Below are 25,428 nucleotides of genomic sequence, written 5' to 3'. Positions count from 1 at the left end.
CCCAGGGCCTTCACAGGGGACACCAGTCCCATCTGCCATGCCAGGACGCTCCTCTACTCACTGCATGGCTGGCTCCTTGTCATCTGCTAGGTCTCAGCTTAAATGTCACTTTCCCACAGAATATAAGGTGGTGAGGCATTGGAAAACAGTGTGGCAGTTTTTTAAAAAGTGAAATTTACCACAGGACCCAGCAATTCCACTCCTAGGAATCTACCCAAGAGACACGAAGACATCCATCCACACAAGGCTTGCTGTGAAATGTTCGGAGCAGCTTTGTTCATAAAAGCCAAAAAATTGGAAGCAAATTACTTGTCCATCACCTGGTGAATGGAGGAACAAAATGTGATCTACTCATACAGTCCAGTACCGTTCAGTAGTAAAAAGTTTTGTGAATGTGGATCTTCAAGACATGCTTAGTTGAAAGAAGCCAGACGAGGGACATCACATACCGTATGATTCCACTTATATGAAATTTCCATGAAAGGCAAATCTACAGAAACAGAGAGTAGATTAGTGGTTGCCAGGGATTGGATTAACTGTATATGCATTTAAAGAATCTTACTGGGTGATGAAAATGATCTAAAACTGGATTATGGTGATGGATGCACAACACAATTTACTAAATATTGAATTGTCCCTTTCAAATGAATGAATTTTGGATATATAAAATGTAACTCATTAGAGTGGTACTGGCACAAAAACAGACACATAGATCAGTGGAACAGAATAGAGAATCCAGAAGTGGACCCTGAACTTTATGGGCAACTAATATTCGATAAAGGAGGAAAGACTATCCATTGGAAGAAAGACAGTCTCTTCAATAAATGGTGCTGGGAAAATTGGACATCCACATGCAGAAGAATGAAACTAGACCACTCTCTTGCACCAGACACAAAGATAAACTCAAAATGGATGAAAGATCTAAATGTGAGACAAGAGTCCATCAAAATCCTAGAGAAGAACACAGGCAACACCCTTTTTGAACTCGGCCATAGTAACTTCTTGCAAGATACATCCACGAAGGCAAAAGAAACAAAAGCAAAAATGAACTATTGGGACTTCATCAAGATAAGAAGCTTTTGCACAGCAAAGGATACAGTCAACAAAACTCAAAGACAAGCTACAGAATGGGAGAAGGTATTTGCAAATGACATATCAGATAAAGGGCTAGTTTCCAAGATCTATAAAGAACTTATCAAACTCAACACCAAAGAAACAAACAATCCAATCATGAAATGGGCAAAAGACATGCACAGAAAAAGATATTTTAAAGAGTTACTTTCTGGGACACCTGGGTGGCTCAGCGGTTGGGCGCCTGCCTTCAGCTCAGGTCTTGATCCTGGGATTCAGGATCGAGTCCTACGTCGGGCTCCCTGTGAGGAGCCTGCTTCTCCCTCTGCCTATGTCCCTGCCTCTCTCTCTGTCTGTGTCTCTCATGAATAAATAAATAAATTAAAAAAAAAAAAAGAGTTACTTTCCCAGAGTAGCTTTCCCGGATACCTGTTCCCTGCTAAATGCAGTGGTCCTCGCCATGTCTCATAGTCCTTTGTTTTGCCATGACAGCCCTTGTGTTGGGAGAAACTATACCTTTGTGAGGTGATTAGTTTCATGCCGACTTTCTCCTCTAGAATGGAGCCTCCATGGGGAAGGGCCTGGGTCTATTTTCTCTTAAGCAGCTAGAATTTACATACCAAATGTTCACCCAGTTAAAGTATACAATTCAGTAGTATAATTAATATATTCAGGGATAAGTACAATCATCATTGACTCAGGCAGCCCGGGTGGTTCAACGGTTTAGCGCAGCCTGCAGCCCAGGGCGTGATCCTGGAGACCTGGGATCGAGTCCCACGTTAGGCTCCCTGCGTGGAGCCTGCTTCTCCCTCTGCCTGTGTCTCTGCCTCTCTCTCTCCATGTTTCTCATTAGTAAATAAATAAAATCTTAAAAAAAAAAAAGACAATTATCATTGACTCCATTGACTGTGGAGTCAATCAATATTATTATTTTTAAGATTTTATTTATTTATTCATGAGAGACACAAAGAGGCAGAGACATAGAGGGAGAAGCAAGCCCCTCGCAGGGAGCCCAAGGAGGGGCTTGATCCTGGGACTGCGGGATCACGCCCTGAGCCAAAGGCAGACACTCAACCACTGAGCCACCCAGGCATCCCAACTGTAGAGTCAATTTTAGAACATTTTCATCATTTTGAAAAGAACCATACCCATTAGCTATCACTCACTCTTTCCACCCCACCATCCCTCTACCTAAGCAACCACTAATCTTCTTTGTCTTTACAGATTTGCCAATTCTGGACATAATATGCAGTCTTTAGTGGTTGAATTCCTTTGCTTATTAGCATAACATTTTCAAGGTTCATCCATGTTGTAACAGTATATAATAGCATTTCATTCCTTTTTATGGCTGAATAATATTCCATTGTATGGCTATATCACATTTTGCTTATCCGTTCATTCATCAGTTAAGACAGTTGGGTTGTTTCCACCTTTGGCCATTATGAATAATGCGGCTATAAATATTTATGCACACATTTTTGTGTGGATATAGGTTTTCATTTCTCTTAGGTATATACCTAGGAGTAGAACAGCTAGGTCATATGGCAACTCTATGTTTAACTTTTTATGCCAGACTACTTTCAATGTGGATGTACCATTTTACATGGCCACCAGAAGAGTTTGAGGGGTCAGTTATCCCCATGCCCTCCCCAAAGTTTTTATCTGATTCTTTGATCATGGCTGTCCTACTGTCAAGTGCTGTCTCACAGTTTTTGTTTTTGTTTTTTTTAAGATTTATTTGAGAGAAAGAGCACATACAGGTGTGTGTGGCACACCAAGGCGGGGAGGGGCGGAGGGAGAGAGAGAAACTCAAGCAGACTCTGAGCTGAGTGCAGAGCCTGACATGAGTCTCCATCTCATGACTGTGAAATCATGACCTGATGTCGCAACCGAAAGTCAGGTGCTTAACCAACTGTGCCACCCAGGCGCCCCCATCTCATGGTTTTTATTTCCATTCCCGTATGACTAAGGCTGTCAAGCATCTTCTCCTGTGCTTATTGACCATTTGTATATCTCCCTCAGGGAAATATCTATTCAGATCTTTTGCCCATTTAAAAATCAGGTTGTCTTTTTACTATTGAGTGGTAAGGGTTCTTCTAGGGACAAGTCCCTTATCAGATATCCGATTTGCAAATATTTTCCATTCTTTAGGTTGTCTTTTTGCTTCCTTGATAGTGTTCTCTGAAACACACAAGTTTTTCACTTTCAAGAAGTCCAATTTACTTTTTCCTTTTGTTGCTTATGCTTTTGGTGTCATATCTAAGAATGCATTGCCAAATCTGAGGGTATAAAGATTTATCCCTATGTTTTCTTTCAAGAATTTTATAATTTTTGTTCTTTTTTTAAAGATTTTATTTGAGATTGAGAGACAGCACAAACAGAGGGAGCAGCAGAGGGAGAGGGAGCAGACTCCTCGCTGAGCAGGGAGCTCAATGTGGGGCTCCATCCCAAGACCCTGAGATCAGGACCTGAGCCAAAGGTAGACGGCCAACCACTGAGCCACCCAGGCGTCCTGAATTCTTTTTTTTAATTGAAGAATAACTGGCATACAATATCCTCCTAGCTTTAGGTATAAGTCATAGTGATTCAATATTGTTATATATTATAAAATGATCTCCATGGTAAGTCTAGTTACCGGTAAGTCTATCACCACACACTGTTTTTTTGTTTGTTTGTTTGTTTGTTTTTTTAGACTTTATTTATTCATGAGAGACACACAGAGAGAGGCAGAGACATAGGCAGAGGGAGAAGTAGGCTCCATGCAGGGAGCCTGATACAGGACTCGATCCCGGGACTCCAGGATCACACCCTGGGCCAAAGGCACACGCTCAACCACTGAGCCACCCAGGCGTCCCCACCATACACTGTTGTGAATTCTGTTGCTTTTTGTCACCACCGCATTGCCTGAAACACTGCCTGTTGACATTATCTGTTGGATGTTCAGAGCCCAACCACCAAATGCCACCAGGAACACATCTGTAATCAAAAAAGTTAAGTTTAGTTGGCTTGCTGCAGGTAAAGGAGAACACACCCTACGGGATCTCCAGAGGATCTCAGAAGGAAGATTCTGAGAGTAAGTCCTCGTAAAGGGTTGAGGTTTGTGCTGAGTGATTTGAGGAGAGATTGGCAAAGCACAGGCAGGCTGGGATTGGGTGCCACAAGAAGTGGGGGCAACTCAGTGATGGGGATCTCTGTTTATATCTTAGAGGCATGAAGATTAAAGTAGGGCCAGAGCTGTCACTGGTGGAGAAGCACCTTCACTCAGAGTGGCTGGGGTGGAGTGGCCTTATCTGTGTGCTCTTCTGAGCATGGTCTTTATTCCTCGCGGAACTTCTTGGTCTGTCAGCAGGGCTGTTTTCTATTTTCTGGGAGTCAACAAGCAGTCCCCATGCAGAACTAGAGGGTCAACAGCCAACCAAGGCAGAGCCCATGTATCCTATGACATCAACTCTCAGGCTTGCTTTTGGGGCCAACACAAGGACAAGGGGCAGGCACGGAAGGTGTGTACTAGCCAGGGTCTGAACCACTGACTCACCGTGTGGCTTGGCCCAGTCACTCCTTCCCTGAGGCTTGATTTCCTCATCTGTCATGCAGGGAGATGGGATGGACAGTGCCTGGCTCTCCTTCCAGTTCCTTATCTAGGATATAGCAGTCTTCTTATGCTATTTCAGAGAGAGGGAAATCTTTGCTGATACACGTGCCTATTTCATCCCCCCCACCCCGAGACACACACACACACACACACACACACACACATTCCCCTTCCTTCACTCTCTCCCTGCCCCCAAAACAGCTGACTCATCTGGCCTCAAGTCTCAACTTCTTTGTGACCAGACATTTGGATTTTATACCTGGAAAAATTTTCTAAAACATTTCTTGGGATCCACATAGGATTGCCAACAATTTATTTTGTCAAATAGGACATTAAAAATCACAAGTACTACCACCTGTTGCAAGCACTGTGTAATAAAAGAAAGGATGATAGATCAAATAAAGGATAATGCTCTCAAACTGCCTTCACTCCCCTGGTTTCTTGGACAATGATGGGAAAGTCCTCTTGGAATGGACTGTTCTTACCTGGGCTTGGGCCTGGCTGCCTCATCTCACAGCTTTGACTCATTAAAATGCAGATTCGGTGAAAAAGTCAGGCTTGATTGTCCAAAAGGGAGTGATGGACTCCCAGAGGGGATGGTGGGAGGCAGATGTGGGGGTGGGAAGAACTCCGATCTGGGCTCTGAACATCAGGTTTCTGGCAACTGCACTGACCAAGAGGGAAGGACCCACGTGCCCAGACACTTCTCACCACCTCCCTAGTTGTGAGATTGGGAAACACAGGCCTGGGAGAAGGTTTTGAGAAGGCTGAACTAGATGATCAAACGTCCCTCTGGCCTTAACACGTCCCTAACTGGCCTCTTCTTCATCCAGTCATTTCTACCTCCAATGTTCCCCCAAAGCCTGTGAGAAATACTGCGGGTGTGTGTGTGTGTGTGTGCGCATGCGCGCGTGCACGTGCGCGACTCCAATAACCTCCATAGGTTTTGTGGAAGGGAGTAGGAAATGGAGAGTAAGTTGTCTACCCCAGGACCAATGTTGTGGGTCTATTTGTTTTTTAACTCTTTAGGGTCACAGAACAATATATGGCATCTGTGGGTTCCCTCAGGAAGGTGAAGAGCTACATTTAAAGATGGGACTCCTCCCACACCCCAGCCCATTCCCCAGGACCCAGAGGCACGCTCTGCTACTGTGCCTTTAAAAAGTGCTCCGAAAAAAAACAAACAAAAACAAAAACAAAAAAAACAAACAAACAAAAAAAGTGCTCCGGTGTCCCCAAAGGAAACCAATCAAGCAGATGGGGGAGGAGCCTGGCCAAGAGTCCTGCCTACAAAGAGCCTGGTCAAAGCCCCTGGAGTGACAGCCTCCTGAGGGACCCTGAACAGACTTGTTTAAAGAACAGTGTCCCAAGTGGGCCACTCACGTGGTGTAATAACCCAGAGCCCCGGAACTGACCAATCATCCTCAAAGTGGCTGCTGCCCCCATCTTCCCCCAAGATGATAATTTGCTGGGAAAGACGAATGATTTATCTGTCTAATTGGGCTTTTATTTGCATTTTAAATCACGCTCTTTTGCTAAACTAATAGACCCCCTATTTATAGATGACTCCAACACAAAGTGACTACTAATTACTACAATTAATATCACGTTAAGGGCTTGGCAGCCAACTTCACAGCAACTTGTATCGCCTACTCATTTTCAATTAAGGCACATTGACAGGGAGAATACGTGGTTATTAAGAGCGGGTCCTGGGGTGTAATTACTGCTCACAAGGTCATTAAGCAGCTCCCCTGCAGGGGCCTGGGGGCTGGGGGCCCGGATCTCTGTCCTACCCTGGGGTCCTAAAGCCCCAGTGCCCCAGGCTGCCAGGGCAGATGGGGGCCTGGCTCCGAGCTGCCTGGAGGTGGAGCAGATGATGCCGGGAGGCTTGGGGCTGGGATGGGGGTGCAGGCGGGGAGGCTGAGGGGGATGAGCCACCCTTTCTCCAAGACAGCAGTTTGTGGCAGCCACTGGAGAGCTGATAGAACCGCAGGCTTCCGGGCGCAGCAAGTGTCTGTGGAGGCCTCTCTGGGACAGGCAGGGGGTTGGCAGCGGGGCCTCAGACTGAGGGGATGGGCCGGGAGGGAGACAGCTGCGTGAGCACTGTGTGGGGGCGGGGCAAGCCTGGGTTAGGGAGCCGGCTTGGTGGGGGCGCTGGGGGAGACGCGGTCTCCAAATGCTGGGGAATAGTCCCTTCTGAGGAGGAGGAGGAGAGCTTGGAGGTGAGGCAAAGCCAGGAAAGAGAAAGAAAAGGCCTGGTGGGGGCGGGGGCAGATGTCAAGGAAGGTTGAGCACCTCAAGAGGGTGCTCCAGGGGCTGTCTCCTTGTTCTTCTCTACCCATTGACAGAGGCCCCCCCTGCAGCCCCCTGTCCCCCGGGGACAAGGTACAGACCGGTGGGGAGGCTCAGGGGCCCAGACACAGGAGTAGGGGATGGACGAGAAGCCCCTGGCTGTGGCATGTGAGCTCCACTCCTGAGGGCTGGTCCCCCGTTACCCCGCTCAGCCCTTTGGTGCTTCACGCTGAGAGCTCAGAAGTTGCCAGGCTGGAGGAGTCAGGCCACAGAGGTCTACAAAGGCTACAGAACAGGACGTGATTTCGTCAGAGGAGCGGCTGTTAATCGTGTAGCAGCACGCTTCCATCCTGGGCCGGCCTGTCAGGGCAGCGTGTGCTGGAGGCTGCGGGGCAGGGACCTCTGCGAGGGGATGTCCTCAGCACTTGGCCCCATGTACATGTAGTACACACGGTAGGACTCCTATATGTTTACTGAGCGGAGCTCCGCAGGGACCCAGAGGAAGCCCGCTCTGAGAGGCAAGCCACACGGACAGCATGGGGGGCTCAGGCATGAGGTGGGATCTCCGTGGTCAACTCTACACCTATTGTCTTGATTTGGGAAGAATGTGTAGGTCTGGGGATACCCTTCTCCTCTATTGCCGGCCCCAGGCCCTCACTAAACACCCTCTCACCCAACTGGCACCCCCACCTCCCCACCTACTGCCTCATCAGGAAGGGGCACTGGGTCTTCATGGGCCAGTGGGGAGGTGAGGCAGTGCACCGGCCCCCCCAGGGGAGAACTGGGGTAGGCATGGATGGGTAGGAAGTCCCTGTTGCCTTCCCCTGCTCTTCTGGAAGGTTTGTCTCACCACCCCTGCGGTGACGAATCCTCCCCAGGCTCTGTCCTCCTCTTCTGGCGCTACGTCCGTTGCCTTGTTTCTTGGAATCCGACCCTTTCTAAATCACCTCTAGCTGCTTCCATATTCCTCCTCTGCTCTCCCCGCAGTAGATGCTTCATCAGCGCCCATGGAGAGAAAGGGCAAGGCAGGGAGAAAAGGTGGGAGGAGCTACACTTTTGTCTATGGGGATCAGGCTTGCCTGCACAAAACAGGGGTGTCAAATAGGACAGATGTCTCTCCCTCACTTTAGCAGAGGCCATCCAGGGCTGGTTCTCAGGGGCGCCAGGGTTAGCCATTCCTCTTCCATCCTCACAACATGGCCTCTGTCTCCTGGTCCGTATGGCAGTCGTTGCTTGTATGCCTTCCAGCCAGGGGCAGCAGGCAAGTCCCCTTGAGGGGCTTCCCAAAACCCACATGTGGCGATTGTTGGTGTGTCTGTTCACAGGGCCACACCGGGCTGCCAAGGAGGGCCACGGGGTCATGCAACCACCTCACTTCCACGTCACAGGCAGGGCTCTATCAGAAAGGCAGGGCTGGATGTGGAGGGACAGTCCTCCGTCGCATGGGGACAGTCAGCACGGTCAGGTCTGTGAGGGTGGGGGGATCCCTGATCCTGGATGGACCGGAGCTGCCAGCTGCCACACCCCACAGCCCTCTGGAAAGGATCAGAGGGGTGTCACAACACACGAACCTGAACAAAAAGCAGGGGCCACAAAGGGGCCAGAGGCCATTTGGAGAGAGGTTGGCGGTTTGGTGGGGCCAGAAGCTGGGGCTGAGCACGGGGCTGGGCTGGAGAGCGCTTAGGGTCACGCATCCGTGTCACAGGTCTCCTGAATCCTACCGTGAGTGCTCAGTTTTTTCCCAAGCACTTGCTGTGGGTCAGACATCCTTTTGAGAATCAGAAATGCTCTATCATGTTTTTCTTTTCCTCCCAGAGATCCTATGAGAGACATGCTGCCCCATTTTACCTGGGGAGATTACCAAGGCTCAGCGAGGTTAGGTATTTGGGGAGGCCGTGAGCTATTCATTCAAGAGGCTGCTATTCATTCACTGCCGAGTCACCTGCTGGCATGTCCAGCTCAGGGGCTAAGGGACCTTGCCGTGAAACCCAAGGGGAAGTGCCATGGAGGGTAACCCCAGAAAGTAGGGTGTCATACAGCCCTGCAGAACCTGGGACCGTCTCCCCAAGGGCTATTTCTTATCTCCCCCTGCCCTACCCCCCACTCAGCCTCAATTCTCCTGGCTGTGCTCACCCTTCTGTCTTCTAGCATCGCTTCACCCAGGCTCCCTCCGGCTCCCGCTGACCTCCCCCCGCCGCCATCCTACCTCCTTGGCAAATGAAACTTTACCTTCTCCCACTACTCAGGGCTCAGAAGGTGGTCAGAAGGGGGAGGCTAGGCTGTCAGAAGGGGGGAGGTCCCCAGGGCTGTGCCTCCATTCCTGGCCCTAGCACAGGCAGGATATTCCTTTGGGCAAAGAGCATGTTCAGAGGCTCTCCCCTGAGCCCACTAAGCTGTCTCACTCGGGGTGGCAGGGAACTTGGTGGGCCGGGGGGGTGGGGGGCGGGGGTGGAAAGGGGCTGTTGCTGCCAACCAGGGAAGAGAGGGCATATAGTAGGCACTAAAGAAATGCTAAGCATCCTTCTTGTCTTCGCCATCATAACACCTAAGGCCTTCAGTGCAGGTGCTCTGCCGAGGCCCGTCATCTCACCCAGCCTCTCGAGGACCCCCGGCACCAAGAGACTGCTCCTCATGTGGCTCCCAGGCTGGGTCAGGGGGGTTGTACCACCCTTGGGTTTGTTTCCTGCCCCACCACCACAGCCCTCAGACTTCATTTGTTTGGCATTCTTTTTGTTCCTCCCACCCTTTCAGCTGGAACATTAGCTCCAGAAAGGTGGGGTACTTGTCTGTCTTGTTCATAGATGGATTCCTGAGGCCTTGGCCATGTGATTGTGGCCTGAAAATATTTGTTCAATGAATGAATGAATGAGTGACTGTTCTCATCCCAATTCTACAAATGGGGAACTTAAATCAGCTACTCCCCTCCTGGGGCCTCCCAAGTCTTCCAGCTTTGGCCCAGCACCCCATTTTCCATCCTGGGATCCTTTCCTACCTCTGTCTCTGCCTGGCTCATCTCAAGCCCCTTCTCTGTGGGGCCAGCTGGGGTTCTTCCTCCCCCCACTCCCGTTCTTGTGCGAGGTTCTTCACCAAAGCCCCTTGGGTTGGTTCAAGAGATGAGGGGATTTACTATGGATGCCCAGTAGCTCACATGCTCTCAGGCCAGGCCAGCAGAGTGTCTCAGGACAGGCCATGAGGTACTACTGAGCCAGAAGCAGCGCTCAGCCATACCTACGTCTGAGCTGGCTAACCACACCCTTCTCCCCACTTGGCAGCTGGGACACTAGAGCTGGATGCCAGAAGCCCTACTCAGTCTCCCAAAAGCTCAAAGGCTCCTCATTTTCTGGAAGATGGAACTTCCCAAGCAGCCTCACAGCAGCACATCTGGTGACAAAAGCCTATGTCACTGCCTCCACCACCTCTCCAGGAGCCCATGATGAGAAGTCTCTGGATTCATGATAGGGATCACTGAACTCCTAACAAGGGAAATAACCCCATTCTCATCCTAGAGGGGAAGGCGTCTGTGATAGGTCCCCGCATGGGAAAGTGTGGTGTGCACCAAAGTCCACTCTGATGGAGGCAGGGCTGTGCCCCTTTGGCATCCCTTGGGAACAGTCCAGAAAGCCCAAAGGTATGCCCCACTGCTACCCTCAAAACCTTGCAATATGAGTCTCCCTACATGGGGAGCTGGAGCCCTTGGGGTGCCAGGAGACAGGAGAGAGGCTGGGGTCTAGGGGATGCAATGAGATGGCATGGGATGGGGTGGGATGAGTGGGAGCAGGGGAGGGAGATCCCTGGGAACTCTCCCAGGTGCCCACCCAAGGCCAGCTGCCTATGTTGGATGGTGGCCCAAAGGAAAGCAAAGACCCATTTGTACATCCCTTGCCTTTGTTTCCCTGGTTGCCAGTAGCAGGAAAGTTTCATCCCTGGTGTTGGCCCCCGGCAGGTAGTATAACTGGATCCCAGGCCAGAACTCTGCTGAGCACCTAGACTAGATACCCACATCTTCCATCTCCTCCCCCATGTGCTTGAACCCAGCCTCTCCAACCGGACATGGTCCCTTCTGTCTACAGTGGCCCCTCCCTTGTGTCCCCTCCCCCTCACTGAAGGCCGCCTCCACACACCTGGTTTCTCACTCTCTCTCCAAACAGCCACGTCTACCCCTTTGTCGGTCTGTAAGCCTTGTATGGTCTGTCTCCGCACTCTTTCTCCATACCTCTGTCCCTCCCTGAGCATTGGCCCTGCCTGCCTAACTGCCATGGTCTCCTAACTGGCCCCCACCCCCCAGCCTGGCCTGTGCTGCTGGCTGGCTAAGACCTCTCTCCAGCCTGCACTGGGTGCCATCTCTGCTCACTCCTCTCGATGTGGCCCCATGTGCTCTGGCCTGGGCCTGCTGCTTCTCCTGCCGCAGCTCTTCCCGGGCCTCCAGCGGAATTCCTCCCTGTTCCTTAGCTGTGTCATCTTGCCACCCTCTCGCCTTCCTTCCCCTGGCTTGCTCCTTTCCATCCTTTAGGCTTTAGCCAGGACAACTCTACCTCCTGGACGCTCTCCGTGCCCGTTGTTCCCTCTAGACTGAGAGTCACACTTCTTCTGTATGCCTTCCAACCTGTTGTGCTGTCTCCAACCTACACTTCTCGCACCACTGCCCATTCTGTGGTGGCAGAGGCCATATCCATTCTTGTTTTTTGCCGAATTGCCATAAAATCCTAATCTATTCTTTAGGGGCCAGCAGGAAGGCTGGTGAAGCCAGGACTCTGCCCTCAATGTGAGGGACCTTGGCAGGATGGAGGAGGAGATAGGGAGGGAGCTATGCCAGAACACAGTTGACTGGGGTGCTGGTGTGCACCCCAAGGTCCTTCCTCCTCCGTGGCCATCATCAGTGACTGCACCTAGGGATGATGCGTGAGGTGGTTCCGGCTGATGAGATGTAAGTGAAGGTGATAGGCCCAAAAGGGCCCCATCTGCCCCATCAGGCCTCTGTCCCTTCCCTCTAGGCATGGTATCCGGAGAAGCTCTAGCATCTTGTGAGCACGAGGGTAGAGGGGACATGCTGCGGATGGCAAAAAGATGGACAAGGTCCTGATGGCCTGGGTCCCAGCCCCAGCTGGACAACTTCCACATTTCGTCTCATAGCATAGTGGGTGCTATGTGGGTGCTATGCCTGGGCCACTGACCAAGACCTGGGGAGACTCCTCCCGCCCTCCTCAGTTGTACTGGCTGCCCACTGGGGACTGAAGGCACCTTCTTTTCCTGCCACCATACCATCACCCATGGTCAAGAGACCCTGCTCCAGGCATATTCCTGGCCCATGAGCCCAGTGAGGATGTTCCCAGGCTTACAAGCTTTTATGATACTATGTTTTAATCCTCCATCTGAGCTGAGGTCTTAGTCCTCCTTGCCCCTGGAGGAAGGGCTAACATACAGCCTGGTCTCTAACTCTGGCCTCTCTGGCTCCCCCATCTACCGTAATTGTGGCTGCCAGAAACCCCTGGCCCTGCAGGCCTGTCCCCTTTTCCTGGAGGGTCTATTAGGGGACACTCAGGAGGCACTCCCCTGACCCAGCCTCCACGGATCATCAGGCAAAGCAGCCAGGCCCATGTCTCTGGGATCCAAGCACAGACTCTGGACACAGAATAATCTGTGGGACACAGGATGTTTAGCCCAAGGCCACACATGGGATCAGTCAGTATGAGCGCTTTGTTCTCTGGCTCTCCACACTAATGACCCAGTAAACACCTTGGGAAAGACCAGAGAATGCTGACAGCCAAGGAGTCCTCTTGAAGGCAGGAGGGCCACATCCCCTGACAAAAATGGGCTGATGGGGCAGCTGTGACATTTTTTTAAATTTATATTTTTATTGGAGTTCAGTTTGCCAACATATAGCATAACACCCAATGCTCATCCTGCCAAGTGCCTCCCTCAGTGCCCATCATCCAGTCACCCCAACTCCCCCCCCACCTCCCCGCAGCTGTGACATTTAACCAACATGACAATTGGGCAGAGAAAATGAAATCTCTTTATTTGGTCTATAGCTTAAGAAAAACAAAAAAATTAAAATACAAAAACAAAACAAAACAAAACAAAAAACCCTGCCCATATGTTCAATCTGGTTTAAAGTTCAGTCCCATTCAATAATGGAGAGTCTCTCTGAGGCCCCATGTGTGGCCTGCTCTGGTTTTCAGGGTGAGGCTCTCTGCCCACCCCTCTCCCCCAACCCCACCCCACCCCAGGAGCAGCGTCGTGGCTCCTTCTGTGGTCTGAGCAGTGCTCCTGCTGGCCCTCTGCACCGGCTGCAGCCTCCATGTGGTCTAGTGTGGTGTCAGCACTAGAGGTGCCACTATACCAGGCACCTCTGACTGAATAGCCAGCCTCTTCTGGGTCTTTCCTAAAGCACATGGGAACCAGGACAGCTCAAGAAAGCTCAGACTCTGTGACCCCTCAGTCTGCCCAGGGCCAGGTCCGTGGGACACTCGCCCTTTGTTTTGGCAGTACTCAGCTAAGAATGCTCTCTTCCAGATGCTCTGGGGCTGAACCCCAGAGAAGGCTTTCTCTTCTCTCTTCTCCTTCCCAGAATCTCCTGGGTAGGCAGGGTTGGCTTTGTCCCTTCCTTTTCTAGCTGAACCTCACTTAAGTAAAAATTCCATAGTCTGGCTCACTCACTCAGCCTGGCCCTCAACATACTACTGAAGGGGACTGGAGAGTTAGACACTCTTCTTTCAGAACTAAACCCTAGTTTGCTAACTCCCAGTATTGTAGCTAATGTATTGCTATAGAACCAGACACTGGTGGTTATTTCCACAGCCTCTTTTGTTCTTCCTAGAACCTATTGGAATGCTCCCATATGCCAGCTTTCACTGTAATGCTGGCCGCTTCTCTATCTGGGCTTTATTCCTGGCTCCCTTGCTCCTGGATGTTTTTTTGGGGCATGGAAACTGGCCAGTCCATCATGAGACTTGGTGTCACCCTAGTCCATCACGAGCCCAAAGCTTCATCCCCATCTCCAAACCACCCCCATCCCTGTTCTTGTATATATTCTCTTCCTGAAAAGTTGAGGCTGGTAGAATGCAAGTCCCCTGTAGAGGAAGAGTCTCTGGCTATCCAGACCAAGTTCAAGGCCAGGCCACCAGCCAGAGAGGCCTGGCCCCAAGGATAGTACTGACACAGGGCCCTGCCACCAGCACCTCTGCACTTCCAAGCCCTTCAACCAGGGACCTTGCTTAAGCACTAAAGCACTTCCTGGTCCCCACCCAGGCCCTTAGGAAGCAATCCTCCCACTCTCTCGGCTGCCCCTTCCTGCTAGTAACGGCACCTCAGAGCTTCCACAGCCACTCCTGCACCTTCTCTACTGGCAGGATCCCCAGTGCTACACACAGGTTTCTGCTTTGGTGGCTATTTGGGGCTAACCCTTAGCCCTTTGTCCCCTTAACTTTATTTATTCTAACCTCCTAAATCTGTGTTTCCCCTGAAATCAGAACAGCAGTGAGATCAAACCCCAGAAACTCTAATACCTGATCCTTACAAAAGTGACATTCCCAAAAACCTTTGCAACAAGCTGTCCCAACTTGGATTCCATTACCTTGGCTTATGAACCAGACTATCAGGCAGGGTCAGTCCCAAAGAGGACTACTTTCTTTGAAGTTCTTTAGTGTGGGTGTCCTGCCTAGAAATTCCTTCTTTCTGTGGCATAAGACCCTTTGCTTGGTCTTCTCTGACCAGCGGGAGTCCAGGTGCTGCCAGGAAGGCCTAGCGACCGGTGCAGGGATCTGTCATGGTCCCCATCGATCTCAGCCTGTCTCAGCTTACACCATCTGGCATGGTGGCCCTGCTTTCAATGGGATCTTCCTGTGCTGCTCCAGCTGGCTGTTTCTGGCCTCCCATCATTGCCCCTGACTTCCTATAGCCTGTGAATGCACATACAATATCCAGAACAAGCCCGGGTCACAGCTGACCTTTGGGAGACTCAAGAAAATCCAAAGAGGTATGAAAGTGAAGTGGGGACCACAAAGAACCAACCAGAGGATGAGCACCCGCTCCGCCAGCCACCAGCACTTCTGTTTGGTTAGGGACAAATGCTTCGTGTCATTTCTGAGATTTCTTGGACATCTTTATTTAAGCTGTTAACCTCACTATTCCTGGCAGAGAAGCATATAAAATGGACAGGACTCCGTGCCTGACCAGGAGGTGACTGGCCAGGCAGCTGGAGCACCGCTCCAAGGCCACTGCCGAGACCAGGAAGAAGAGCCTGCAAAGATAGGGCAGGTGGTTGCAGCTGTGAAGGAAAGAGGATACTGCCCTGAGACCCTGTGGCTCAAGCAACAGAGGGACCCACAGGGACGGACCCAAGACCAGGGAGCAGGACAGGGCTTTCACAGCAAGAGCCCTACTACAAACAGAGGATTGGGATAAGGAGTGGGAAGTGAGCAGGGTTGGGAGGTGAGGGTGACATGGGGGGAGCAGATGTGTGAGATGGTGGGTCCCTGCAGAGGAAATGCCAATGGGGCATGTTGCTCTGTGGGATCGGCAGCATGGGGAGGCTGCAGAGGCTCATCAGATTGGTCCCCAATGGGCAAGTGTGGAGAGTTCAAGGCCATGCCTCACTCGACGGCTCCTTGGCCCAGACACCGAGCCCTAGAGGGTCTCCAAGGCTCAGGCTTGAACACTCTTTGGGGAGGCTATAGGATGCTTCCAGACTTTCCATAGGGGTGAGGGACCTGGCCAAAGCCAAACAGGCCAAGAGGACATGGATGGGGTTAAGGGCAATATTCCCCCTGATTCTTGCTCTTTGAATAGTTTTGTCCAGCCCCAAATATACCCAACCCAAACTGGTGTCAGTTTGGGGTTCCTCTTTCCAAACCCAGATATTTTATCTCTTAAAAATAAAAGATTTGAATTCCCTCACAAGTATACAAAGAGGGAAGGAGCCCCTGAGAAGAGAGAAAAAGGCATCATCAACCTATTCTAGAACCCACCTTCAGTGAAGTTCAAAGTTTCTCTCTGAGCTTCCCTATCCCACTGTCAGACAGTCCCTGAACTCTGAGGTGGTCAGAACCTGCAGAGCAAGGGGAAATCTCAAGGTGCCTTCTGTTCCTTCTCCTTGCATTGTCCACGCTGGGGTCTCAGAGGCAGTGGTGACAGTGCAATTGGCTAGGAAGGAGAACAGGACTGGAACTGCCTATGTTAAAGCTGAGAAGAAGCCCAGTTTACAGTGTCCATCTAGAACTCCTGCATCTGGGGGTGGGGGGTGTTTCCCTGCCTCCACGGGATGAGCATCAAGGAGATTTGATAGGACTCCCACCCCAGAGACCTGGTGTTCGTCCATGTGTTGTCATCCACCCATTCATCCATTCAACAAATACTCATTGAGTGCCCATCTGTGGCAGGCCCCATTCTAGAAGCTGAAGGTATAGCTGCAGCCAAGAATGACCAGAACCCCACCTTCATGGAATTTACCCTCTAGGGAGGAACCAACAAGGAAACAGAGATGGACAAGATCAATCCAGAGAATGTCAAGAAAACAGGACCAACAGGGTGACAGGACAGTCTTAGGGGTGGGGTGGGCACTGGAGCTGAGAGGTATCAGAGAAGGCTTTTCTGAGAGGACATTAGCTGAGCTAGAGGGAGGAAGATGAGCCAGCTATGCACAGAAGAATAGAAAGTGTTTCAGGAGAAGTCAGGAGGTTTCAATTCCAGGAACCAGTCAGGGGATGGAGGAAAGCAAGATCTGCTCCCTGGAGAAAAGCCACTGGCTGTCCAGGCCTCCCCTGGGGGCCCCTCTGCTTAGCGTCTACTGTGCTTGTCTGGGATGTAAACCCTTTTCCCGGCACCCCACCAGGAGCCTCCCCTGCCCCCTCACTTCTAACCAGCTGTTACTGAAGAGAAAGGGCAACCACAGCCAAGAATGAAACCATATCAGAGTCCCTCTCTCCCACTCCCCACTCTGTTGGGCCCTCCCAAAAATGCAAGGACATCTGAAGCGTGGTTTATCGTTTCCACTGTTCAGTTCAGGTTGGCCTGCATTCGTGGCCCACCTGGGCTGTGCCCTGCTGCAGCCATCCTGGACCCTGGCTGGGGACCCCAGCTCTGCCCTGGGAAGGAACTCCTACTTTCCCTCCCCTGTGCCCCAAACCCTGCAGGTCCCCTCCACTACCCTCCCTCTGAGCTGCCCTGCCTGGGCCATGACTGATTATGGAGCCCTCTGGTCCCAGGGCCCAGCCTGTCCACTAGACAAAGGGCTGGCTCCTAAGGTCTGTCCCCTCAGCCCAGCGTCTGAGTCCACATCCTTCCTGAGCAGATCTTTCCTGCTCCCTCTCCTTACCCCCATGACCTCCCTTCTACTGCACCCACCTGAGCTTTTCCTACATTCCTTTGCTCCTGAGCATGTCCCCAGCACCAGGTTTAATTCTTCATTGTCCTTGAACTCCTCTCTTCCACCCTCACTGAAATGTCATCAGTTGTCAGAGCCAATGTCATTGCTGTCTATGGCCAGTGCCCAGGCGTACTCAATACCTTTTCATACTAGACCATCAGCCACCATTACTCGGGGCCACCCAGCTTCCCTGAAGCTCCTCATTTATTCCCAGGGAGTGGTGGTGGGTGGGGGAAGCTTTACAAAAAGTGCAGGGTCAGGCCTGTCTTCAATATTATCTAGCTAGACCTTGCTATAGTCTTAGAGATTAAAAGCAAGTTAAGCCATACATGGAGTATCATAAAATGCTAAATAAAATATGGGATGCAGACAATAAAATCTCTCTGTTATCAGAGGCCTGGGGCGATGGTGGTTGTCTAGAGTGGAGGGAAAGGGCCCCGGGCAGGCCTTGGAAAGCAGGCTGAGAGTGCTAGAAGCGAGGAGGGGGGTGGGAAGCTGCAGGTATTTAGATACGCTCCCCTCCAGCCCCCCTCCAAAAAGTCAGATACTCTTTAGTGACATTATAGAATGAATCCCCAGAATAGGAAGGAGGAGAAGCCCTTGGAGGCCTGCTTCCTGCTGCTTCCCTGTTGTTTCGATGAAGGCATGTGGGGCCCAGCGGGGAGGCCTGAGCGGCTGGTCTTGTCTTTCTTTGATGGGTCCCAGAGGACACATTGGCTGAGGGCTGGGTAGTTCTGGAGAGTTTGCTGGGGATGAAGAAGCAAAGAGGGAAAGGCCTTGGGGTGGGGGTGGGGGGTGCTTCAGTACTTTAGATTTGGGGGCATGCAGGAGGAGGAGACAGGCAGGATGCGGCCACCTCCATGCCCAGGAAAAAGGCCCTTTCAACCTGGCTGAAAGTGGACTGACAGCAGGCTCTGTTGTTGGTACAGGTGGAGGGTCCGAGGGGTTTGGGGGTAGGGGGCAGGCGCTGCGGCAACTGCCAGAGACAAGCCCTTCAAAGGAGGCGTGAGGCGGCCCACCAAGCAGCGCAAGTCTGGCTGCAGAAGAGAGGTTCCCATCACATTGCCAATCATTTGCTTAGATGTGGTCCAAAAGGGCCATCATTTATTTCCCCTCCTCCCTTCCCTGCTCCCAAGGCCCAGAATGCCTGTCCTCCCAGCCACTCAATTTCCACAGAGCATCCTGCCCCAGCATGAATCCTCGCACCTCTCCCTTTCACCTTATACCTTGGGGGTCTTCTTCACCCACCCTCTCTGCCTTATCCTCTTCATCTCCCCGGGCCTCATACTCCATGTATGGCTTAACTGGCCCTGGATTCTGGAACCTCTGATCTCCAGGTCAGTCTGCACATAGCGATTCCTTGCCGCCACCCTCTGTGGCCCGGCCTATTGCAGGCTGGTTCACCATTTCGTGCCAGCACTCCCACTCTGTCTGCTGGATTCATCTTCCGCTAATTCTCCTCTGAGGGTTTTGTTCCAATGCAGGAAACAAGTCAGGCAGGGCCTCTGAGACCAAAAGCATGGGCTGGATGGAGGGCTCTAAGTTGCTGGGAGTGGGGTTCAAATGGAATCAGGGTGGTTTCCCAACTAAGAAAAAGGACAACTGGCATCAGACTCTACTGGGATTCCAGTTGGTACCTACCCAGGGCCAGTCAGTAGGCACGAAGAAATGCTCAAGGGTTGGAAGAAAATAGTAAGGACATTTACCCACAGAATCCGACCACTGGTGGGCCCAGGGAGTGGCGGAAAAGCAAAGACAAACGTGTAACTGTATCTACATACGTATCACAAGTGGAGGAATCAGATGGGGTGCTTGGTGCAGGAGCCAGCGAAAGAGAATTAATTGGTGGAAGGCAGCTGGATGGATGGCAGCGGCTCTGACTGACGAGAAATTCTACAGGGAGGAAGAAGGTGGCAGGAGCTGCTCACTCGACTCCACTGTACATAGATAAGCAAACGATCGTCACGTTGCTGTATCGCACTGGGTTTCATAGCTAAACCTCATTTTGCTAATTGCCCTGAGATGTCCCCAAAGCTTTCTAGAACTTTCATCTTTTCCAGTTGCACCACTTTTCTGGATGATGAGTTCCATATGTGATTCCCATCAGTCAGTTGTCATTTCACTCCTCAGAATGAAACTCCCTTCTCCTGGCTCCAGCTGCTGACTGCCTCATCAGGACGAGGCGTGGAGGTGAGGCTCTTAGTGAAGATAAATGGCTGCTTCCTCAAATACAGAGTTTTCTCATCCATAAAGATAGGAAAAGGGCTGGGTTCATTCTCCAAATGGACACAGCCGGAGTGGGAGGCGTCCTCAGGGTGGCAGCGAGGCTCTTAATGCCCGTGTGATATTTCACGCTCTGGTGGCAGAGGGCCGGCCCTAGCTGTGCCCCCACAGGTACTCGATTTCCGGGAAAGGACCTAGGATGAAATGTGGCCATCAATAAGGGGGGAAAAAACATCAAAAAAACTATCTAAAGCGCAAAAACCCCCGTAGAAAGCCTTGGAGAATGCTTGAAAACAGGAGAAGAAAAAAAAAGGTGTCTCGCAGAGCAAAAATGTCTTGGGCTGTGACCAGATGCCACTGAATGCCTACTACAAAGCTGCCACGAGCAGAAGGCCCCCTGGGGGAGGGCGCTGGGAAGGGCAGCCCTGGGCTCTTCATGTACCCCCGACCCCAGCACACATCAAAAGTAAGAACTAGAGAACCATCGATCAGGTTGCAGGAGGATTCCATCAGCGATAGAATGACAGCAGGACACGGGGAACCCCAGACACATGTCTTACAAATGAAGGCCAGGCGTCCTCCCTGTCTGCACACAACACACAGAGGTTTAAGAAAGCCTGCCGTGCCCACTGTCCATGGCCACCCAGCCAGCTCCCAGGGAGCCAGAGCAACTGTGGCCGGGAGAGAAGCTCCAACCTTTCTTGCCAGGACTTGGGCAAACAAAGCCCTGGCCACAGGTAACGCCCCTTTGAGCGCTCTGAATAAAAGGTTCTATACTCCACCACTACTGTTGGTGTAATGCCACGGTTCAACCCTCACACTCCCTCCTTTCTGGCCCTGCCATTGTAAGACCTCGACAATGTTGGCCCAACAACTTCTAGCAGGGATACTGAGGATCTCTTGGGCACCTTTTGGACAAATTAGAAAAAGGCATCCCCTCTTCCCACCTCCCATCTCAGGTGAATCCAGGGCAGCTGGACCCTGTCCAGCCTGTTGGGGGAAGCTGGCACATGCCAGCAGGGGGAGAGGCCCCCCACCACAGCCCTCACAGCTCCTCAATTTCAGGCAAAGGAACTGTGATACGATGGTTGTAGGTCTTGCTGCAGGAGACACTGGACGCAAGGCAGGGAGGATTCCAGAGGGAAAATGGCCTTTAGTATTTATGATGTGTTTGGACGTCTGGAATGTGTCTCACCATAACTGACGAGGTCAGGGGGAGAAGACGAACAGGGTGGGCTCTTCACCCAGAGCACTGGAGAGGAAGAATCACTGCTACTTTAATAACTTTTGTTTCAGCTGGCCAGGAAGATGTCCAGCTTCTACAGGAGACCATCTCAGAAGCAGCCAGGCCTTGGAGCCCAAGGGAAATACTTCACATTAGATAGTCTCTTTTTAAAGTGAACTTTTTATTGAAGTAGAATAAACACACAGAAAAATGCCCAGGTCATCAATGTACAGGCAACGCATTTCACTGACTGAATGGACCCGTGGAGCTGGCCTTGAGATTGGTGAGTAGAACAGTAGCAGCCCCCAGGGAGCGACTGGTACCCCTTCCTAGGGACCTCTTTCCCCAAGAGTGATCACTATCCTGAAACCTAACATCACAGCTTACTTTTGCTGTTTGTCGAACTTTACAGAAAGGATTGCAAATAGCACCTGTCTTTTATGTCTCACCTCTTTTGCTCAACAGTTATATGTTTTTGGGGTGTATCTATGCTATCGCATGGAATTGTAATGTATTCCCCTGCAGAAATACACCACAATTTATTTATCCATTATACAGTTAATGGGCATTCAGGCAACATGGCTTTTTAAATTGACTTCTCTTTTTTTTTTTTTTTTTTGTTTTTTTGCTGATTACAAAGATAAACAAGGATTCATCTTAAAACATGTTTCTATTTTTCAATCTCATGGAGAACTCCAGGTCCCGGAGTCCCATTGTTGGGGGGGGGGTTCTCAGCATCCAGGATTCACTTTCTTCCTTCTGCTTAGACACTGCTTAGACCCTGTCTCACCAATACTCAGCCCCATGGGCTCTTGCCCGTTTGCCTCAGCCTCCTTGGAGACCTTGAACCCTGACCATCTCCCACTTGGCAGGCTTTCAACTTCCGGTGTGATCACTGGCAGCTCTGGCCTGGCTCCCAGGGTCTCTCAGATCCGGGCACCCTCCTCCGGGTCCGAGCCCCTCCCCAACCCACCAGGACTTGGCCCTCAGTCTTCTCCCTCCCCCACTCAGAGGGCATTGCCCCTTCAAGCTGCTAACAGGGCAGTCCCTTCTTCCTCTGCGGGGGACACATAGCCCCTCCACTCCACCACAGGAGCCAAGCTCACTACCAGCCTTACTAAGTCCACAGGATACAGCTGGCACCTTCAAAATGGAACCTCTAGGCCACGTTTGACATAGGTCACAGGCGGAGCTCTCTCTGTTGAAACGCTTCTCTTAAGTTCTGGGACAGCAATTTTTCCTAATCTCTTTCTCTCCACCTCCCCACCCCTTCAGAGTCCTCCTTGCCTGGGTCTCTTCCTGCAACTCCCCCTGAAGTGTCAACTTGACCCAGAGATCTGGGACAATCTCAGTTTTCAGCCTCCTCCTCTCAGCAACACCAACTATGGGGACCCCTCCACACTCTCCCCCCATCACCCCTGCTCCCACCCTCCCCACTACCCACCCAGAGTTCAGGCTTCCTACCCAGCCATTCCATCTGAAGGTCCCAGAAGCCTCAGAAAGATACCTTTCAAATAAAAGCACGTTCAGATTGGAAAACAAACCATCTAGTGTTTTTGCAGCACAAACCACACCACGTGAAGCCCAGCAAAATCTTGGCATGTGAGGTGCCGAGCAAACAGTCTGTCCCTCTTGAACATCCATGGTGCCTAATCGTGTGGGGTGGGGGCTTCCCACCCAAGAGGTGCATCAGAATGCCTGGTGGAGAGCCGGATGCGTGCTGCCGAAAGGAAACAGAAGCTGAGAAACCACTGGAGAGAAGGGCTGTCTCAGCCAGGGAGCCAGCAGGGACGAAGGCCCCGCCACCCCGGGTAGCTTAAGTAAAGCTCAGTGATCCAACTCTCTACAATGACAGGATTTAGAACATGCTTCGGTAAGACATAGAGGACCCTAGAGCAGGGGAATCACACCATTAGGAGACCCAGAGAGGGCAGCTGTGTGCAGAGGGCAGCCTGCTGGAGCTGTGGCCTCCCGCCAGGGACATCGCCAGTCTTCTCTCCAGCCTCATTCTCCTCCTCTCAGCTCTCCCTGGGAGACATCGCTGCAGTCCATTCAGGGAGCCTCGTGTGGTCCAGAGTAGAACAGAGGGGCCTCAGCAGGGGTTGGGGGGTTGGAGCGTGCGCTAGAGAAGAATGTGAGTGGGAGTAAAACTGGGAGGGGGCAGGCATTGACATCACCAGAGCCTCGCCCCCCCACCTTGTAGTCCTCCTTTTGTATTGCCTGGAACAGTTACCAACCAAACCCTTCACCAGCGTGGGAGGATGGGGAGGAAGGCAGGATCCTGCCTCTAGGATTTGGGTCTTTGGAAAGTGCTACCCAAGTTAGAAAGCTGGTGGAGGCAGGCAGTTGGTTAAAGATGAAACAGGCATGCCCCTAGGGACTGGATTTTAAGGACGAAGAAATCTGAGACACAGGATGTATCATCAAACATGTGTATAGAGAAGAGAAACGGATCACCAAAAGCAAAGCTCAAAAGCAGAACTGAACATATAGGTTTCTGAATTGAGAACCGTCAGCACCAGGGTGGTCTGAGGAGCCGAGCTGGGATCGATCGCTGGGACAGTTTGTTTCCTGGGGAAACAGGGCACTCCAAAGAGAATTTGGGCCACAGCGTGGAGGAGGGCAGAAGCCTCCATTGGGGGGGGGGGTGGCGGAGAATGGCAGACTTGAACTTCAGGGGAGACCATGACAGTGCCTGTGGGGGAAGTGTGGCTTCCAAGACTGCCTTGCAATAAGGACGAGGCTCATGTGAAGCCAGTGGAAGGGTGAGACCACCAGCAGAAAGCACAGTAGAAGCTCATCTGACCCTAACACAAGGGGCTTCCACACCTGGGACCCACTCGAAGTCCTGTTCACTCTACCTCAAGCAAGACAATACGAGGCTTCTTCTAGTCCCAAGGAGGGAGCCAGGAAGCTCCAGGGGTTCTATAAAGAAGAGGGCTGTCTACAAATCCTTAGGGTCTGTGCATAAGGATTTTGTCGGCAGAGATCATGAATCAGTTCATGAGACCATGCCTTACGCGGAGCAGGACCCGCCTTGGAGCTGTAAGGACCCATTTAACAAAGCAGGTAGCTTCGTGGTGCTCCCAGGAGAGTTTGTTAAGCTGAAAATACATTTAAAGTAGAGTCTAACACATGGAGAGCATGAGGGAGCCCCACAAAAGTTATGGGGGGAGCGCTCTGGGAGCCCTAACAGTGGTCCCAGCCCCCAGGTCCCAGGGGGCCCATGTTCTGCTCCTTGCCACAAGTCAGCCTGAAGCGCCTCTGCTCTGGACAGGGAGCCCAGGGCGGCATCTCTTAACATTCCCTGCCATTGTGGCAGTTGCATGCATTGGCATCTGTGAGCTCTTCCTGTGTATGGTGAAAGAAAGGCGGGGGGAAAAAGTTTGGTCTATAAGGACCAGAGTGGTTTCCAAGCAGTCATCAGCCTGACAGTCTCCACAGAGATGGGGGTGGGGTGGGGGGTGGCGAGGTAGGGACCCCAGGGCAGAAGCAGAGGAAATGTTGGCACTGGCTGGCAGGCCATTCTGGGAAGTGAAAGGGCAAAGGGACCCTGGTATGCTCCTGGGAGCCTCTGTGGGAAGGAGCCTGCCTTACATGCCCCGTCCTCCCCCACCCCTAGGAACAGGGCTTCACTGTGGGTGGAAGTGAGTGTGTACCCTCTTCCCCTCCCACCCCATCAGCCCCAGAAGGGGCTCTGTTTGTGGCACTTTGTTCGCCACACTTCTGCCTCGGCCCATCTTCTAAGCAGTTTCAAGTTGTTGTTGTTGTTTTTTAACCTCTCCTATTATTCTTCCCTAGAATTATCTGCTGCTACTCTCAGGTGGCCCCTGCGGATTGCAAGGGTGGATTCCCCACCACACTTCCTGCTGTCCCTTCCCCGAAATGCTTTTTTGTTTTCTTTCTCTAGAAGTAGCAGTTGCTGAGATGGGAGCCAGGAGCCCAAAGAGCAGCCTGACCCCCTGTGGGTGAGACTTCAGATTTCAATGGCAAAAGGAGGAAAAAGACCTCAGGAATTCAGCTCTCCCCCTCCCCTTTTTCCCCCTCCCCTCCCCTTTCCTCCCTCCCTCCCTCTAATGGCTTCTGCCTCCATCTCTTCCAGACAGACCCTTCCGGGCTCAGAATGGCCCTCCTCCTCCACAAAGCCTCCTTGGCCTTTAGGGGAAGCCGAAAGCCCTAAATCACCGTACCTCACAGCTTTATCTGGAATCTGAGAGAGCCCAACTCGATTGTCCATGCCCTGCCAATGGGCAGGCCCCGTTTCCCAAGAGGTGGGAATAAAGACCAGGATGCTCAAGTCAAATGACAAGGTCAGTAGTGTAGAGAATGGGACAGAATAAAAGCAGGCAACCCTAGGAAGTGGGGCTCCATCTGGAAGGTGGCGTAATGGCAGAGGGCCAGGTAGAAGGTAGAAGGGTGCAGATAGAAGGAAGGGCATCCTCCCTGAGGATGGGAGCGAACCCAGGCCTTTGGGGCATCCCCGTCCCCCTCTCTCCAGGCCTTTTCCTGCGCTCCTGGCCCTCACCACTGCCCCCCAGCCCTCTCCTTCTCCTGACTTCAAGGTGGCCTGAAGGACAGAAAAAAGCCACTGAAGGACGTTTGCTGGCTCCCGAGAACGCGGTAGAACCACATGTGCCTGGTGGTCATCCCATAACACCCTCT

General features: G+C 51.8%; 1 long non-coding RNA gene across 9 annotated transcripts in view; it reads right to left on the bottom strand.

The window, feature by feature from the left end:
* Positions 1-2,028: 2,028 nt before the first annotated feature.
* LOC112641435 (uncharacterized) overlaps positions 2,029-25,428 on the bottom strand; it is a 33,718-nt gene continuing 10,318 nt past the window's right edge. For 2 of the 9 annotated variants that reach the window (XR_007401092.1, XR_007401093.1), the window contains exons 3-5: positions 5,149-19,735; positions 4,607-4,733; positions 2,029-4,047 (exon numbers count right to left, since the gene is read on the bottom strand). This is a non-coding gene — a long non-coding RNA (uncharacterized LOC112641435). Of the gene's footprint in view, positions 4,048-4,606; positions 4,734-5,148; positions 19,736-20,736; positions 22,166-25,428 lie in introns of those variants that run through there. The other 7 variants (XR_007401096.1, XR_007401097.1, XR_003124639.3 and 4 more) reach the window with 7 other exon arrangements.

This window comes from Canis lupus, chromosome 12 (genome assembly GCF_003254725.2).
Source record: "Canis lupus dingo isolate Sandy chromosome 12, ASM325472v2, whole genome shotgun sequence".
Lineage (NCBI taxonomy): Eukaryota > Metazoa > Chordata > Mammalia > Carnivora > Canidae > Canis > Canis lupus.
The sequence above is the reverse complement of the archived record's forward strand: the minus strand, read 5'-3'. Positions and strand labels throughout refer to the sequence as shown.